The sequence below is a fragment of the Mastomys coucha genome, unplaced genomic scaffold (genome assembly GCF_008632895.1).
Source record: "Mastomys coucha isolate ucsf_1 unplaced genomic scaffold, UCSF_Mcou_1 pScaffold6, whole genome shotgun sequence".
NCBI classification, from domain to species: Eukaryota; Metazoa; Chordata; class Mammalia; order Rodentia; family Muridae; genus Mastomys; species Mastomys coucha.
In genome coordinates, this window is record NW_022196912.1 from 93,938,287 (window position 1) to 93,957,203 (window position 18,917).

Sequence of the window (18,917 nt, forward strand, 5' to 3'; positions counted from 1 at the left end):
GGGCCTGGACAATGGGAGGGGAAGATGAGTGGGATTGGGGTGCATGACGTGACATTCACTGTAACCCTCCTGGCTTGAGGGCTGATTTCTTCAGACCCTGCCTGCCTCTCATAACCACACCTCTCTGCCCACCTCCTGCTATTTGCCACGTCTCGCTCCTGGTTCCAGTTACATCGGAAGTCCCGCCTCTACAGAGACCAAAGAAGCCGCTGATTGGGCCGCATGCTGACGAACTTGTGGGAGGGGTTTTGCCTCACCTATTCTACCTGTTGACTTGTAACAAAGAGAGCATTAAATTCAAGATGGCTGAAGTGATCACAACTCCTGTCTAATTTTTATAGAGCCTCCCACGTGGGTAAGGTATAATTATGACTATCCTACCTCCTCCCAACTCCATATTTCAGGTAACCCATTCTTTAACGTTGCCACTGGATGGCAACAATTCACAAAGAACCAACAAAAGGTAAAAGAAAGAAAGAAAGAAAGAAAGAAAGAAGGAAAGAAAGAAAGCAAGAAGGGAAGAAAGAAAGAAAGAAAGAAAGCAAGAAGGGAAGAAAGAAAGAAAGAAAGAAAGAAAGAAGGGAAAGGAAAGAAAAGAAATAGAGCTAGAGAGATGGTTCAGTGGTTAAAAGTCTCCCCATCTCCTCCTTCCCCTCCCTCCCCTCTTCTCCCTCTCCCACTCCCCACCCCCACCCCCCACCAGACAGGGTTTCTCTGTGTATCCCTGTCTGTCTCAGAACTTGCTCTGTAGACCAAGCTAGCCTGGCACTCACAGAGATCCTCCTGTTTCAGCTTTCCAAATGCCAGGAATTAAAGGCAAGCACCATCACCGTCTGACTTCCCTGCTGTTTTGAGGGAGGGAACAGATTTCATTTTCTAGAACCTAAGCTTATAACCACCTATAACTCCAACTCCAGAGGATGCGAGGTCTTCCAGTATCCATGGGCACCTGCATGCCTGTGCACATACACATAAATAAAAATTTTGAAATGGAAGTAAATGTAGAGTGTACTGTGTCATAAAAGACCTATGGTCAGCACCAAGAATTCGGTGTCCTTTGTTTTTAATCTCCCTCAGCTTTGACAGGAAAAGAAAGGGGGTGCACCGGGCCCCTCTGAGGCTAAGTCTTACTCCTCTGGCCTCTTTGCCATTCTACTTCCTCCGGAGCCTGTAGCTGACAAGAAGACCCAAGGACATGGGTAAGGAACTGACAAATACCTCTTAGTGTCCCAGAATTCAGACCATCTGACTTAGTAACTAGCAAGGTCCCATGGAGAAAGGAGCATTTGAGCAGGGCTTGGAGTTGTCCTCAAGGCCATTGTATAGCCTAACTAGGGAAGAAGAAGAAAGTGGGCCCCTGGAGAAGACCCCCTCAGCCAGCCTGCAGCTAGCTGACTTTCTCCCTTCCCTCCCACAAAAGCCCTCTCACCCCTGAGCCCCGCCCCCACCTTTCACGAGCCTTCGTGGAGGTCCCGTATCTTCAGGGACAGCTTTGAATCATTGATTCTTTCCTTCCACCTCTCATCTTCCTCATTTTGATCACTTGGGGATGTAGGCAGTAAGACATTTGATTGCAATAACAGAAAGTGGTCATTCCGGGCAGATGGTACACACGGCACAGGCAGTGAGGAGAAGCCTGGGGTTCTGAGAGTGGCAGGTAGACCCGCACAATCAGAAAGAGGAATGTGAAAGAGCCTGGTACAGTTAAGGCTGTTATCTGGAAACTAGGAAAAACAGTTAACCTCACCAAGTCTGTCTCTGCCGGAAGCGTGGACTCTTCACTTGGGCGCAAAGATGTCTGATGTAAAAGAGAAGGTGAAAGGCCTGCATGGCTGCCTTTATTTTATGTTTCCTTTGATACTTTAAACTTTGGGTCGAATACCTGCACAACTCTGCACTTAGACCTGTCAATCACTTAAGGGACATTCGTTTAGAACTGGTAGTCCCAGCTGGCCTGTAGTGTTACATGCCTTTCATCCCAACATTTCATCCCAACACTCAAGAAAGGCAGGCAGATTTCTGTGAGTTCAAGGCCTACCTAGTCTCCTTAGTGAGACCTTGTTTCAAAAGAAAAAAAAAGAAAGGAAGGAAGGAAAAAAGAAGAAAAAATTAAACTAGCAGTGCCCCCCCCCCCGTCACGGCTGATGTCATAATTACCATATTCTACAACAGCCTGTTCCAGTTCACCAGTGTAGCACCTGGAAGTCTCCAGTCATCATGCTAATGGTGGAGAAAGGCCCAGTTATTGACCTCATCAACCTTGGCTCTCTTTCCCTCCTTTTCCTTTATTTTTTCTCTCTGCATCCCTTCTTTGGCTTTGCTTTAATGTTTACTCAGGTGTATGTGGGAGTGTGGTATGTGCATAGGAGCCCCTGTGTCTGAGGAGATCAGAGCTGTCAGACCCCTTGGAACTGGAGTTACAGTTAGGTCCTGGAAACCAAGTCCCTATCCCCTGCAAGAGCAGCAAGTGCTCTTATCTGCTGAGCCGTCTCTCTGCCATTTTTTCTTGAGCCTCACTGTGTAACCTGGCTGGACTCAAACTTGCAATTCTTCCTCAGCTCCATCTCGTCTCTCTAACTTGACCTTCCTCAGAATCCTCCTCTCCTGCGGTCATCTCCGGTTCCAGGTTCAAGTCTGATCAATATGCATCCGTGGCAACAGTTGAAACTACCCCATCCCTGGGCAGCAGGGATTTTCCCATCTGTTGCAAGATTCCTGTGGTGGATCTTGACATACTGGAATCAATTCTTTTCCTATTCGCCTCGGTGGCAAACTTTTTACACTTGGTATTTTGGAGCAAATGTCCTAGCCTAGTCTGCTGAGACTCTCCCCTGAGCTGGGCTTCCAGCCTAGGACTCTAGCGGAATTTGTCTGTAAGGTTCTAGCCACTTGGAAGAGCGCACAGTTCAGCCTACTCCAACACAAATAGCTGTATGCCCTCTGACTCTGCTTCCTTGCACGTAGCTCACAACCTAGTGGGACTGCCTGAGTGGTAACAGACTCCTCCCTAAGCATGCTGGAGTTCACGATCATGAGGTGAGATTCCAAGACATCTCCTGGATGGGGCTTGGTTGCCAGAAGAACCAACACTTAACGAAAGGATAGGATGCTCAGTCTCACCGTCTGACCTCCAGGGAGGGGAGAGGCACCAGAGGTTGAACTGCAGAGACTCGTGAACTATGAAGCCCAAGGCTGTTCCCCGTTGGTGAAGAAATACCTCACCTTACACATCTGTTTGACTGTTCTGACACAAGCCCTCAGTCATAAAGCCATGGCCATATGCTTTCCTGAATTCTGTTCTCATGGATGATCATTCTGAGAAGGATGCCATTAGAATCCTCTGTTTTGTGGTCAGCTAGATAGAAGTGCTGGTTATCTGGGGACCCACCTTGGTGGGGGGGGGGGTATGTTGCATAGAAATGCGCTTTTTCAATTTCTGAAATCTAATGCAACTCCAGGAAGAGAGTGTCAGAATTGGGTACCAGTTTATACGGGAGAAATGGTGTGGAAAAATAGCACATATTTGGTATCCCCTCCCCCTACCCTACACACATTAAGTTCAGAAGTGATGTCAGAAAGAATCACACGCACACAAAGGTTATTCACAAGGAAACATTAACCTGGCTTAAGGGCAGTGAGTCACAGAGCAGCCTATGCAGTTCAGTTTGCTTATGGCTGATGGAAAGCCCTTCTAGCCTTGGAAACGAGCCTCTGAAAAACCACACACATGTACTCACACATGCACTCAGTCACTCACATACACACATACACACCCACTCATACACATATACATACCCACTCACATATACTACACACACACACACACACACACACACACCACACTACACACACACACACCACACCACACCCTCACACACGCACTCAGTCACTCACATACACACATACACACCCACTCATACACATATACATACCCACTCATATACCATACTACACACACACACACACACACACACACACACATACACACACACACACGCCACACCACACACTCACACAGAACACACATATGGATGAACACACAAATACACACATGCACACACATACACAAACCACACACTATACACACCACATACACTACACACACATACACCACACCATACAGACCACACACATACACATACCACCCCCCCCACACACATACACACATACCACATCACACACATACCATACCACATCACACACAGCACACCACGCACTATACTACACTGTACTACACTACACACTATACACACATACCACACACACACACACACACACACACACACACACACACACACTCATATCACACACCATACCTCAAACAAACCCACCAAGCAGCCAGGTGTCTTAGTCTGTTCTATGCTGTGATAAAGGATGACTGAAGGCCTGGCGAGATGGCTCAGCAGCCTAGAGCATTGTTGCTCTTGCAGAGAGTTGGATTGCCAGCACCCACATTGTGGCTCGAAAGCATCTATGACTCCAGTTCCAGATACAGAGTATCGACGTCCTCCTTTGACCTCTCTGGGAATGAGACAGGCACATGGTACATAGATATACATGTAGACAAAATGCCAATACACTTAAAATGAAAATAAATCTTAAAAAAGAAAGACTACCTGAGCCTGGAAAATGCATACAGCCAGAGTCGGTTTATCCCTCACAGTCTTGGAGGCTGGGAACCAGGATCTGCTGCGTGAGGTGAGCCTGGTGCCTGGTTTTAACACAGCGCCTCGCACACGGCATCCTTGGGAATAACATTGCTCTTCATGTGCAAGAAGAAGTGTGAAATAATAAAAATGAATTTTCTCCAAGAAATCTTAAAAGCCTTTAAATCTATCCACATTGGAGGAATCCTCATGGTCTAATTACCTTAGAGGCTCCATCTTTCAGTACTGTTACAATGGGAATTAAATTGCAATGTGAATTTCTGAGGGCCAAATATTCAATAAAGCACCAAGAAATGTCACATCTTTGGTTCATTTCAATGACAAGCCGGTGGTCCTGATGAGTTTCCCCGGCCATCTATCCTCTTGATCACTAGGCTGGTGAAAGGCTCCCGAGGGCTACGGAAGCCCCGGTGGGGCTGGTTTTCTGGGAGGATGTGGAGGAGAGAAGGCAGAACTCAAGCTCCAGCTTAGCTCTTCCACAGGTGCCTTCTTGGCCTTCTCTTTCCTAATTTGTAAAATGGGGGACCCTGTTCTTACTAATTACTAAGGCTCATCCCCAAAAGTCGAATTCTATGAGTCGAAATGCAGAGCCCTTACACCCTGACACTCATGTCCCAGAGATTGCTAGAGTTAACTGTAAAATGGCTGGACAGCAGGCTCATGTTCAACAAGGGAACTCTCCTGAGAGCCAACAGCCTCCACTGTACCTCTGCTCTCCCTCTAAGCCAAGCATTCTCTATGAAACTGACACCAGAGAGCTAAGGACCAAGCCAGCAGAGGCTGTGTTCCAGGCTACTTAGAGGGCTGTCTTGCCAAGCACCACATCCGTTGCTGTCCTGGTCACTTACTAGTGTGACCTCCCTCAAGATGGGTAGAGTGGGTCACCTCTTGCCACATCTTCAGGGGACTATGCATTTGTATCTTCCAGTTTCCATCAGCAGAGAGGCACATGGGTTCAAAAATTCCATGAAATGAATTTGGTAGACCAGGTTAAATCGAGGGCCAACCTCTTTGCTGATTAACTGGGCCTGGGAGCAGAATCGAGGTGAATCTGGAAACCTCTGCTGTCCCCGCAAGAGTACACTTTGGTGGGAAAGGTTTCATTTCTGGGGAAGCCTGGGGGAGCTGGGGAACAGCAGGTTGAGGAATAACAAATGGAGCCCCCCGCCCCCCAGAGAAGAATGCTGGCCCCTGAGTAGGAGCATTGATGTGTCTGCTTCAACACTGGGGGGAAAAGATCCTGAGTCAGGGCTCCTGACAGATCCACTACAATATGCTGGGAATCGAGGGAGCACTGTGGTGACCTGAGAGAGTGCCAGGCAAGGGAATATTTAATCTCCAAATAGGAGAATTGGCAGGGCAATTGTGAGCTCTTCAAGAATGGGAAAGACTGTTCCGGGAGGCCTGCAGGGATGGTCACGTCAGGGTAGTCAGATGGCAGCCTGGCTTCAAGAAGATTGTCCAACCAGAAGGCTTTGGGTGCTCTTTGCTGAGGGCAGGGGGCTGCATTTGGCCTTTGCCCCTGCTGCACATTCCCCTCCAATATTGAATCTCAGAATTACCTTAAATTAGTTATCCCATCAGGCCAAGAGTTCAGGAGGAGTCAGTCCAGCCCAGACCAAATAAACAGAATCTCACCTTCTGTGGATGAGATCTGTGTATTCCAGAAATAGCTCTCTCAGAACCTTGGACCTGCAGAAGAGGGTGACAGAAGACACTGGGAGAGAAGCCTCTTCTCCTTCTCTCCCCTCCCCGTCCCTCCCCCTCCCTTCTCCTCTCCTTCCCTCCCTTCCCCCTCTCCTCCCCCTCCCTTCTCCTCTCCTTCCTCCCTTCTCTCCCCATCTCAGGTAGTCGAGGCTGGCCTTGAATTAGCTATGTCGATGAGGCTCATCCTGCTTCACCTCCCAAGTGCTGAGGTTACAAGCATGCACCACCACACCTAGTTTACGAGGTACCAGAGAATAAACCCAGAGCTTCCCTGTGTGCTAAACAAGCACTCTATCAACTTAGCTACACTCCTACCTATTTTTCATTAAAAAAAATTTTTTTTTCTCTGCTTCATTTCTTGATTGTAAGTTGGGACTAAGGTGTTGCTTACCTCAAAGGGGGTATTTTGAAGATTGGATTGCTTCATTTTTTGCAAGGCTCCGAGATGGTCTTTTGTCCAATGTTGGGTAGACAAAAAGAGTTAGAGTTTGAATTTGAACCTGATTGAAACAGGGGACTTGCCTGGCCCTGTCCCTCCCCACCTCCCTCATCATGCCCCTTCTCAGCCCACAGCCTACCCTTCCTGCTATCGACTCAGATAAAGGCTTCCTTAGCCTAACTTCTGTATGTTAAGAACACAAGAAACTTCAGGCCCCACACGTGGGGAAACCGAGGCACAGTGCAGTCTTAGTGACATATTACCTCCAGAAAAGAGAACCAGGTGTCTGGAGCAGAGCAGCTGTTCTCTAAGTCATGAGCTGGTGATAAAAGTGACTGGAGAGTGAGTCAGAGAGCCACCTGGCTTGGTTACCCCCAGGGGATCTGCTTGGTCAGGAGAATGGGCTGACACTTCTGTCTGCTTGTCCCTCCGTGTGGGAGGAGGCGGCCTGCCTACGCCCCAGCACTCAGCAGGCCAAGATGGGAGCATCACTTGCGTCTAGCTTGAATAACACAATGATACTTGTTTCAAAAAAACAAAACAAACAAACAAACAAAAAACCCCAAGTATCTAAAGACAAAACATTTAAAAGTGTTCCATTGTCTTGTTTCAGGCGTTTCCTGAACCTGTCAACTCTTGTGTAGAGGAAGCCCAGAGAGATGCAGCAAGAGAGCAGAATGGGTCAGAATTGGGAAGAACACCCTCTGGTAAATGGACGCAGGGTCTACTTGAAGCCACGGGTCCTGCCCATCTGGATGTCTTGCATCAGCCCACTCAGATGCCGGGGATGCGGACTTGCTGAGTCCTTGAACACCTTCCCTCTGATTGTCCGCTTCTGTCCTTCCCACCCAGGACACAGAAATAGATTTTAGCTGTACCTATTTTTCCTCCCAAAGTCGCTGATGCTCTGAGTTGTTCTTCTCCTGTGCCAGGTCAAGGTGGCGCCCCAGTCTTCATCGTGGTAAGTCAGAGGTTCAGAGCTAAGGGCCCAAGAGCCAGCTGCTGAGTCAGAGGTGTACATGAAACACGACCATCTGCTGGGCCTTATGGAGGCTCCCAAGCTGCAAAGGGAGTAACAGAGGTGACCTGAGCCTGCCTACAGTTCAGCTTTGAGCATCTGGAAGTGCAGGAGGCGGCAGCATGGCTATAACTGGAGATCTTGGTCTTGCATTTATTGGCTGCCTGTGCCTTGGAGAAACTTGATTATCTCATTAGCCAGGTGCGTGCGTGCGTGTGTGTGTGTGTGTGTGTGTGTGTGTGTGTGTGTGTGTGTGTGTGTGTGTGTGTTCCTCTCTCTAAGGAGAGCCATAAACAGGTCCCCAAACTGGGAATGGTGGCACAGGACTGTCATCCCAGGTACTTGGGAGGCTGAAGAAGGAAGATCAAAGCTCAGTGTCTGCCTACACTTCAGAGACCAGGTCAAGGCTGGGCTAATCAACTTAATGAGAACTCTTGCCTAGCATTTCTCCCTCCCTTTACACACACACACACACACACACACACACACACACACACACACACACATGCACACCAGCAGGCAAAGGCTGGCTGGAAGACAGCACCAGGTGGAGTAAGACCCTAGACTCTAGAATGATATTGTTGGAGTCCAAAGCCTTGCTCTGTCACTCACGCTGCATTTCCCGGGTACAGGGGCAAAGGGGTGTGTGTATGTAACCTCTGAGCTCCCCATCATCAACATATACCTGGTACTAATCAAATGCTCGGTGGGTTAGTGTGGAAATTGGATGGCTCCGCACTCGGCAAGGCACTTAGAACACTTGGTGCACAATGCATGAGCAGTGGATGGAGACCCACCTGATGCTCTGTGCACCTTGTGGACCTGCTGAAATGCTTCCCCAGCATTTGGTGAACATGGCCCCCTTGAAAACATCATCCTTCCTTCCTTCTAAGAATGGCACCTTCAGTCCTCCCCCTCTTTCTGTGGCACTAAATTCATGGCATCCTTTACTTTTCCGTTTCTCAGCTTTCTGACCCCTCCCCCTCTCACCAAGGCCACCAGAGCCCTTTGTTCTCACTCCGGTTTGCAGCCCAGACTTCTCCAGAGTACAGAACTCCAAACACCTGCCCCGTTCACTCTAACATGGCTCCTGTCTTGACCCAGGCACTGCATCAAGCAGCAGGGCATAGGATGACAGTCAGAGTCTCTGCTTTAGCAGAGAGACCCTCAAACTGGGAGAAGCAGAAGTGGAGAATCATTAAACAGGCCTGGTAAGAAACGGGTGGGGTCCTGCTCATCAGTACAGAGCTTTCTTGGTGTGTGAAAAGGCAAGGGAAGTCTGGGGATGACAAAGAGGGGCCTGGGAACAGAATCTCAGAGAGGAAGCCTCCGAGGCCAGGTCAGTGGTACCAAGTACAGCGGACACTGCTGGCCTTTCTGCCAGTGCTTTGGCCACACCAGGGGTCGGCTAGAGAGCCTGTTGTGTTCCATCCTGCCCACCCTGTCCTCACCCTTCCTACACACCATTGCCCCTCAGCTTCTGCCCTTTCCTGTACTTCAGTGTGCTCTCCTCGGACTCTGACTCATGGTTAGCAGCCTCCTTTCTCCTTAGACCCCTATTACTGATGTTCCCAGAACCATGTAGCCATAGGTTGTAGTTTTGAGGTATGTGTTCTGAGTTTATCTTTTGTGTGTTGGGGGGTGGGGTGGGAGGAGCATAGGTTTCTCTGTGTAGTTCTGGCTGTCCTGGAACTCCCTCTGTAGTTCAGCCTGACTTCAGACTCAGAGATCCTCCTACCTCTGCCTCCCATACTTGGGGACATCATCTAATTCCAGTTTCTTGGAAAAGCAGGGTTGAAGGAATAACTGAATGAGTGACTAAGAAATGGATGAGGCAGGACAATGTGTTTATTAGTCTTGAGAAGCTATAGAAATGACTGTTTCCTTTAAAAATCATGAATAATGATCACTTCTTTTCTTTTCTTTTTCTTTTTCTTTTTTTTTTTTTTTGTTTGTTTTTTCGAGACAAGGTTTCTCTGTATAGCCCTGGCTGTCCTAGAACTCACTCTGTAGACCAGGCTGGCCTTGAACTCAGAAATCCACTTGTCTCTGCCTCCCAAGTGCTGGGATCAAAGGCGTGCGCCACCACCGCCTGGCTCTGTTGCTGTCTTCAGACACACCAGAAGAAGGATTCAGATTTCATTATGGGTGGTTGTGAGTCACCATGTGGTTGCTGGGATTTGAACTCATGACCTTCGGAAGAGCAGTTGGTGCTCTTACCCGCTGAGCCATCTCACCAGCCCATGATCACTTATTTTCAATAATTATTTATAATAACCATCATTTATCAGCTATCGCAATACTGCTGATATTTTTGTTTGTTTGTTTGTTTGTTTGTTTGTTTTTTGTTCTTTGTCATCCAGCAAGTGTTAATTTGGCACTGGCTTTGGGTGAAGCACAGTTCCCAGCAATGGAATGAGAAAGCGATGTAGATACGATTATTGCCTTCTTACATTTGGCTGGGCTCTGGGCACACTAAATGACTCCCTACGGGCTGAGGAGATGGCTCGGTGGATACAGTGCTTGTTATTCAAGCCTGAGGACCAGACTTTGGACCCCAGCACCCATGTAGAAGCTGAGTGTGCCAGCAGATGTCTGCAATCCCAGTACTGAGAAACGGGGGCACAAGAATTCTCTGGGCTTTCTGATCCTAGTCAACCAGTGAGCTGCAGGTCCAATTAGAGACCTTGACTCAAACACTGAGGTAGAAGAGCTGGAGAGGGTTCAGAGGTTACCAACACCCGCTGCTTCTGCAGGGGTCCCAGGTTCAGTTCCCAAAACTGACACGGTGACTTACAACCTTCTGTAACTCCAGTTCCGACCTCCGAGGGCTCCATGTGCATATGTTGTTCACAGACATACATGCCGGCAAATACTCATACATATACAATAAAACAAGAAATGGGTGGGAAATAGTGGAAGGCACTGCCGTTGATCTCTAGCCTTCACAGGAGTGTGCACACACACACACATATGTATATACACACAAATATATACCACACACACCACTTAAAAAAAAATAACATTCTAGCCCAGAGTAGGGAGTTTACTGTGGCTACTGAAAGCCCAGAAGGACCAGAGTGGCTAAAAGACAACTGGATACTAAAGACCCTGGGGGACACAAGGTAAGAGCATGGCCACATTTGTACTCCGTATCCTTCTTGACTGATCAGAGTGTACTCAGCTGGTGACCTCTGGGGCCTGCTGTCCCTTTGCCTCATCTGCCAGGAGCAGGAAATGAAGGGTAAGCCAGCCGATCAGTTGTGGTAGCGATTCCTGCAGTCTGTGAAACCTGAGAGTTTGGCTGAGGACAGCTCTTGCCTCTCCTTCCCTGTCCCAGGGTGAACTTGTAGCTTCAGGTTTGTACTCCCCTGAATGAGACACTTGTTATGACAGACACAGGACGTCGGGACCAGGGTGCAGACTGTCTGGAGAGGATGGGTCTGTGGGTGAGCTGGAGAGCGGGATGAGAGCCTCAGGGCTGAGCAAACGCTTTGGGAAGCACTGCCCCTTATGGGCTCATCAGAGCACCTGCTGTTTCCCTGGTTCAGCCAACAAATGTTTCTTGAGCTCCTACTATGTGCTGGGTGCTCAGTATACACAGTAACTGATGAGCTGTGGTCTCCAGCCTCCTTTTGTACATCATTTGAGAAATGTTTTGCTATTTCTTTTCATTCTTTCCTTTTTTAAGATTTGTTTTATTATGTATACAGTATGCTGCCTGCATGTTTGCTGGCGTGCCAGAAGAGGACACCAAGTCTCCTTACAGATGGTTGTGAGCCACCATGTGGTTGCTGGGTATTGAACTCAGGGCCTCCGGAAGAGCAACCAGTGCTCTTAACCACTGAGCCATTTCTTCAGCCTGCTCTTTGTTTTCTTAATCTGAGTGTGTGTATGTGTGTTAAAGTGTGTGAATGCATAAACTGTGTCATAGATCATGTGTGGAGGTCATAGGACAACCTCAGGGGTTGGACCTCATTTTCTACCTTGTTTAAAATGGGGTATCTTATTGTTTGCCACTATGTACACCACACTAACTGACCTGGTAGCTTCCAGAGATTCTCTTGTCCCCTAACCCCATATCACTATAGGAATGTTGAAGTTCCTGACTCCTGCCACTATGTCCAGCTTTACATGGGCTAAATCTGAACTTGGGGCCTCCTGCTCTCTGTGCAGGTACTTTACCCACTGAGCCATCATCTCCCAAATTTCTTTCCTTTTTAAAATTAGAGTGTCTACTTATTTTTGTATGTTTGCTTGCAGTATGATCTTTCTGTAATCCAGGCTGCCCTTAAACTCCCATGCTCCTCCTTCTTAAACTCTGGGATTATATGAGTGCACCATCTCACCTGGCTTAAGGTTTTGTTCTTTCAAAAGCATTTGCTAGGATGTAAACTCAATCTTGGTCAGTGTTGAGAAGCATCCTCTAGAATGTGGGGCTGGTGCAGTGTATTATGGGATACAGGAAATGGCATGATGTTGGTTTTGAGGGAGTAAATTCATTCCCAGAAGAGTGAGTTGTTCTAAGTATACAAGGAGACACACACAGCTGACTTCATTTCCACTTCTGTGTCATTTTGTAGACACAGAACACTAGTATCATGCTGTATGGACTCACTAGATTAATTTGGAACCAATTAATCTTTACTTTATATGTTTCCCAACCTCAGGTATTTTGCTATATCAATACCAGATGGGCCAATATACTGTTGTTTCCACTTCATGAATAGGCAAGAAAGAGACAGGGAACTTACTGGAATTTTATTTTACTTTTTAAAAAGGTTTTTGTTTGTTTGTTATTGCTGCTGTTGTTTTTTTGCTTTGTTTTTGTTTTGTTTTGTTTTGTTTTTTTGAGACAGGGTTTCTCTGTGTGTCCCTGGTTGTCCTAGAACTCACTTTGTAGAGGAGGCTGGCCTCGAACTCAGAGATCCACCTGACTCTGTCTCCTGATTACTGGGATTAAAAGTGTGCACTGACACTGCCTGGCTGCCTCCTTCTCCTCCTCTTCCTCCTCCTCTTCCTCCTCTTCCTCCTCCTCTTCCTCTTCCTACTCCTCCTCCTCTTCCTCCTCCTCCTCTTCTTCTTCCTCCTCCTCCTCCTCTTCCTCCTCTTCCTTCTCTTCCTCCTCTTCCTCCTCCTCTTCTTCTTCCTCCTCCTTTTTCTCCTTCTTCTAAAGCTGATTTCCTTACTTGTAAAAACAGTTTGGTGTGTGAGCAGCTGCCTAGCTTGGTGTATCTGTGGGAAGCTCTCCAAAAGATCTGAAATCCCCATGTTAATTTTTTGTTTGTTTGTTTGTTTTATTTTGAAACAAGAGTTCACCATGTAGCCAGGCTGGCCTTAAACTTGAAATGCTTCTCCTGAGTTTCCTGAATGCTGGGCTCACAGGTGTGTGCCTATACTATTTTTAGTGGGTTCACATAACCTCAAGGGCCTAATATTAATGCTTGGTGAATTGGAAGAGGCTCCGTACAACCCCTGACGAGTTTTCCCTATTCACTGTTTCATTGTTAGCACCTTCTTGCCAAATGAAAGCCAAGCCCAGGACAGGCAGGAGAACAGATGAGAAGCCTATGTAGAGTTCTTGCTTTCACCACAGTCCTCGTGCCCAGATGCCCATCTGGATGACCTCTGCTTGAGGGACCTCACTGGCTAGATGCAAACACAGATGAAAGGTCTCCCTGGTTACACATAAGCTCCTCAGGGGTCAGAGACACCGTTTATGCTTCTGGATCTCCAAGCAGGCATTCAGGCACTCAATAAGGCCCAATTGAATTCATTGGCTGATTGGAAACAACTACAGAATCCAAGTGCCTGGAAAGACAATCTCCTAAAGGCTGCCGGCCAGTGGGGGTCAGGGAAGGCCCAGGAAACAAGTTATCTCAGATCAGTGTGCTTGCTCAGTCCCAAGACAAAGCGTGAATGACTGAAGTATTGTTCTAGAACAGTGCAAAACTTCAAACCTAATAATGGAGGAATAGCTAAGCTGACTATAATCTTATATATTAAGATTCTGAAAGGGTCTATAGTTATTTAAAGGCAAAGATGTTGTCTATTTCAATACAGAGAAATGCATACCAGATACTAAAGTGGGGAAACCCAAAATCTGTGGAGAATGTAGAAATACATATTCCTGCACGCACACACTCGTGCATGCACGTGTTGTGTGAGAACACACACACACACACACACACACACACACACACACACACACACTTAAAATGACAAAAAGAAGGCTTGGTTATGCAGTAGCTCATTTTCAAATTTTAGACTTATATTGTTTTATTCTCTTATGTGCATGGGTGTTTTGCCTGTGTGTACATCTGGACACTACATGCATGCCTGGTGTTCATGGAGGCCAGAAGAGGGTGCCAAATCTCCTGGAACTGAGGTTACAAACAGTTGTGAGCCACCATATGGGTGCTGGGAATAGAACCTGGATCCTCCAGAATAGATCTAAGAGCAGCTGGTGCTCTTAACTGCTGAGCTATCCGCCCAGGCTTTACATTTTTAAAATTGCACTCTTATTTATTTAGAGGGGATGCAGTAGCAGGGGTAATGTCACAATATGCAGGATGTGGAGGTCAAAGGATGGTCAAGCTCAGGTTGTCAGGCTCAGTGGTTGGTGCCTTCACCTGCTGAGACATCTTGCTAGCTCAGTAGCTCATGTTTTAAAATGTAAAATTCACAGAACAAAGAGACTGGGTATAGTAGAGTCAGGTGTCTTAGGAGAAGTCCCTGGGACAGATGACCCATAGGTCAGAGTACTGACAGCCTAGACTGTATGACTTTGAGCATTCCTCTGTCCTCCTCAGCTTGTCATCAGTGTGGCAAGAATTATATATAATATTTGCCCTCTGCCTATCTCACCAGGGAAGGATGGATGTAAGGCAGTCTGGAATCTTTCTATGCCCCCATGACATATTGTACTAGCTGGTTTTGTGTGTCAACTTGACACAGGCTGGAGTTATCACAGAGAAAGGAGCTTCAGTTGGGGAAGTATCTCCATGAGATTCAGCTGTGGGGCATTTCCTCAATTAGTGATCAAGGAGGGAGGGCCCATTGTGGGTAATACCATCTCTGGGCTGGTGGTCTTGGGTTCTATAAGAGAGCAGGCTGAGCAAGCTAGGGAAACAAGCCAGTAAGGAACATCCCTCCATGGGCTCCCCAACTTCTTCTTGGTCATGATGTTTGTGCAGGAATAGAATCCCTGACTAAGACACATATATTCATAGGTATAAAAATAATAGTACCTTTGCTAATATGGTCTAACTCACATATGACTCAGAAAACAAAATATACAAGATAAAAGAGAATGATTTGATTGGGCATAATGGTGCTTGTCTTTAATCCCAGCACTCAGGAGGCAGAGGCAAGGGGATCTGTGTGAGTTTGAAGCCAGCCTGGTCTATATAGTGGAGTTCCAGGCCAGCCTGGCTACTGAGACCCTGTCTCTGAGATAGATAGATAGATAGATAGATAGATAGATAGATAGATAGATAGATAGATAGATACTGAGAAATAGACAGAGAAACAGAGATAGACAGACAGATGCATACATAGAGAAAGGGGGAAGGAAGGAGGGAGAGAGAGAAAGAGAGAGAGAGAGAGAGAAAGAAAGAGAGAGAGAGAGAGAGAGAGAGAGAATATTTCTCCTGATTTCAGACATTGCATGCCACTCACTTGACAATCACTGTCTCAGCTAATCTCTTCACGTCTCTGAGAGGCTGGACTATTATTAGCTCCATTTTCAGATGATGCCTAGACAGGTTATGTAACATGCCCCAGTGAATGAGTCAGGGCCCAGGAATTCAAAGTCAGGTCCAAAGTTTGGGATACCAAATCTTTTGTTCGGCAGTCAAGATGTTCTCAGGGCACATAGGGTACAGACAGTAATGTCTGAGAAAGGGGGCTGGTGGTAAACATCCACGAATCTGAAGCAATCCTTCCTGGTCCTTCCCCGTCCCTCTGTTGCCCTTCCCCTCATCCTGGCACCTTCTAGACGACAAAATCAGACTCAGCTATCGTCTCTGGGGATGAAATATAAGCCAGGTCAAGTGCCTTCATCAGAGTTAGTGGGAGAAAAAAAATTACACAAATAACTGGAAGGGATGTATAGACATGCCACCGTGAAGATGAGGCATCTCTTAGGATGTGAAGGCAGGCACAGGGAGATGTTCCAGTACACTGTGCCATCTGGTCCTGCTGGTCAGCAGGCATGAGATCCTGGGGGAACAGATTGAGAGAAAGTCAGCGAAATAACATCTAATGTCATTGTGCTTTCACATCTAAAGGGATCCAGAGAAAAGGCTGCCACTTCAGTGTTTAACGGGTCCAGACAGGCTCCTACCTCCCACCTCGGTGCTTGGCAGCTCACCCCGATGCAGAAGCTGCCGATGAGAAAGACAGGGGATGCTGGGGACTAGTTGACCTTGAATGCCTGCATCTAAAGTACTCCTGTGTATCCCACTGTGGAGAAAGACAGCAACTAAACTGGATTAATTCCAAAGGGATTAGTCTGTATCCTGGGGTATTTGTAAAATTTGAAAGATCTAGATGTTTCACAGCTAGCACTTCCTCTAGCTTTCAGTGGTTAGCCCAAAGCTCAGGAGAAGGTGAAGGTATGCCGAGCAACTGAGCACAGACTGTGTCAGGTCTGTGGGAGAGTGGTGAGATTTGGGGCTTCATATGAATAGTGAAAAAAATATATATATGTGTGTGTGTGTGAAAGAATATATATTTACTAAATCCTGACATAACCCCAGGCTGATTGGCAGGTATACATAATACTTTATAGGAACTATAACTCACCTACCTTTGTTCTGCTTCTATAATTGCAAGGCTTTCTGCTCTCTTTCTTGATCAAACACAAATACCATGGTGACATAACTGTGTCCTCTTCTTATTGAAAGTTTCCATATCCTGTCATGCTTGGTAGCAGCCATAACTACTTCTGTCAATGGGAAGTACCAAACTTGTGATCTCTACCTTTATAACCCCACTGCTCACGCGGCTTGGGCAGCCTCTTTAGACGTCTGGTCATGCCTCCAGCTGGGTCTGTGTGGCTCAATCAAAACTTCAGACTCATAAAGAGCTCTCATCCTAGTCTCCTCTTGGGTGAGAACAGCCTGGCTACAAGAATGGCCCATGAGATAGGAAGAGAGTTTGAGGGCTAAAGGTAAAAAGGCAGAAGATAAAATACTTTAAATGGGTTTTTGCACAAGCAGTTAGTTCAGTCTTTAGAGCATGAGGCACTGGGTTCAATTGCCAGTACCACATAAACGGGTATGGCAAGATGAACCTCTAACCCCAGCCCAGCATCTGTAACCCTAGCACCTGAGAGGTAAAAGGATGAAGAAGAGTCCAGGGTCCTTCTTGGCTACATAAGTGAGTTTGAGGCCAGCCTGGATAACATGAAACCTTAGCACAAAAACTAAAAATACCAACACGAAAAAATATTTTAGAAGTGAGGTGTGCATTCGGGCATATACCTCAAGGATGCTCCATCATACCACAAGGATAACTGCTCAACTATGCTTATTGCGGTTTTATTCATAACAGCCAGTAACTGGAAACAACCTAGATGTCCCTCAACAAAAGAATGTATAAACAAGATGTGGTTCGTTAACACAGTGGAGTATTACTCAGTGGGTTAAAAAAATCATAAAATTGCAGGCAAATAGAAACAGCTGGGAAAAAAAAATCATCTTGAGTGATGTAACCCAGACCCAGAAAGATAAATATAGTCTGTATTCACTTATAAGTGGATATTTGCTGTTGAGTAATGATAATCAAACTGTAACCCAGAGACTCAGAAAGGTTAAGTAAAGAGGAAGGCCATTGAGGTATCTTCTTGGGAAGAGGAAGTGGAATAGATTCTGTGGGTGGACTGGGAGTGGGTGGGGATGGGAGTGGGAGGATCAGGTTGAGGGGAAGGGATTAGGGGAGAGACGGCTGAAGTTGGGGGGAGCATTTGGGGAACGGTGTGGAAACCTACTATAGTGGAAACTTCCTGAGATCTGAGGGTGACCTTAGTGAGGACTCCTAGTAATAGAGGCTATAGAATCTGAACTGTCCATCTTCTATAACCAGGCAAGATGTCCAGTGGTTGGAGGGGTTACATTTGGTGGAGTTGTTGGCTGAGGAAGTCTCAAAGAGATCCCTGGACAGCCCAGGCTGATGCTAGGACAGAAGGTTGCCCTCTGAAGACTGCCATCAGGGCCCCATTGCTGAGGACAACTTCCACTCAGCTCTTTGAACTTAGAAAGGTCTAGCTGGTGAGAGCTGGGAGCTTTCACCAGACATTCTAGTCTATGGCACAAGGAGGCACTCTACAGACTATAGAAGAAGCCACCACAGCCACAACACCTCCCCCTACAACCTGTCCTGCCTCTGCTTTGGCAATGGTGGCATGGAACATGTGGGAACGGCCAACCAATGTTTGGTTTAACTTCAGGTCTACCCCATGGCATACACTGCCTGGATGACCAGGAGTCAGAGACTGAGACTGTATAGCCCAAGGCTAAGGGTAGAACAAAACACAACTGAGAAAAAAAATTCAGTGCAATGCAGTGGTTCTTAATGATGCTCTGCTACTCTCAGATCAGTGCTTTGTCGGATCCTCCTGAGAGAGGCCTCTTTTGGCAGCAGGTGGGGGCAGGTGCAGAGACCCATAGCCAGGCATTATGTGAAGAGTCTAAATTGGAGGTCTTCCTAGGGTCCCTTCCCTAGATTGGAGAACCCCGTGGAATGGGGGAGGAAAGAGTCAGAGGGGATGGAGGATGCCAGGAGAACATGGCCCACTGGATCAATTAAGCAGGACTCACATGGGCTCACAGAGACAGGAGCTACAAGCATGAGGCCTGCATGAATCTGCCCCAGACACCATTCTCTGCATATATGTGATGGCTATTAGCTTCTTGTTCTTATGCGACTCAGAACAGTGGAAGTGGGTGAATCTTTAACTCTTTGGCCTGCTCTTAAGACTCATTTCCTCCCATTGGGTTGCCTTGTCGGCCTTGATAGGAAGGCTTTTTTTTTTTATTTTATTTTTTATTTATTTAGTATATGTAAATACACTGTAGCTGTC

The 18,917-nt window shown here is 46.9% G+C and overlaps 1 long non-coding RNA gene across 1 annotated transcript; it reads left to right on the plus strand.

Moving 5' to 3' along the window:
- The first annotated feature begins 1,083 nt into the window (after positions 1-1,083).
- On the plus strand, positions 1,084-7,705 carry LOC116080559. The gene is made up of 2 exons (XR_004114476.1): positions 1,084-1,199; positions 7,427-7,705. It is a non-coding gene; the product is annotated as an uncharacterized LOC116080559 (long non-coding RNA).
- Positions 7,706-18,917: the final 11,212 nt, after the last annotated feature.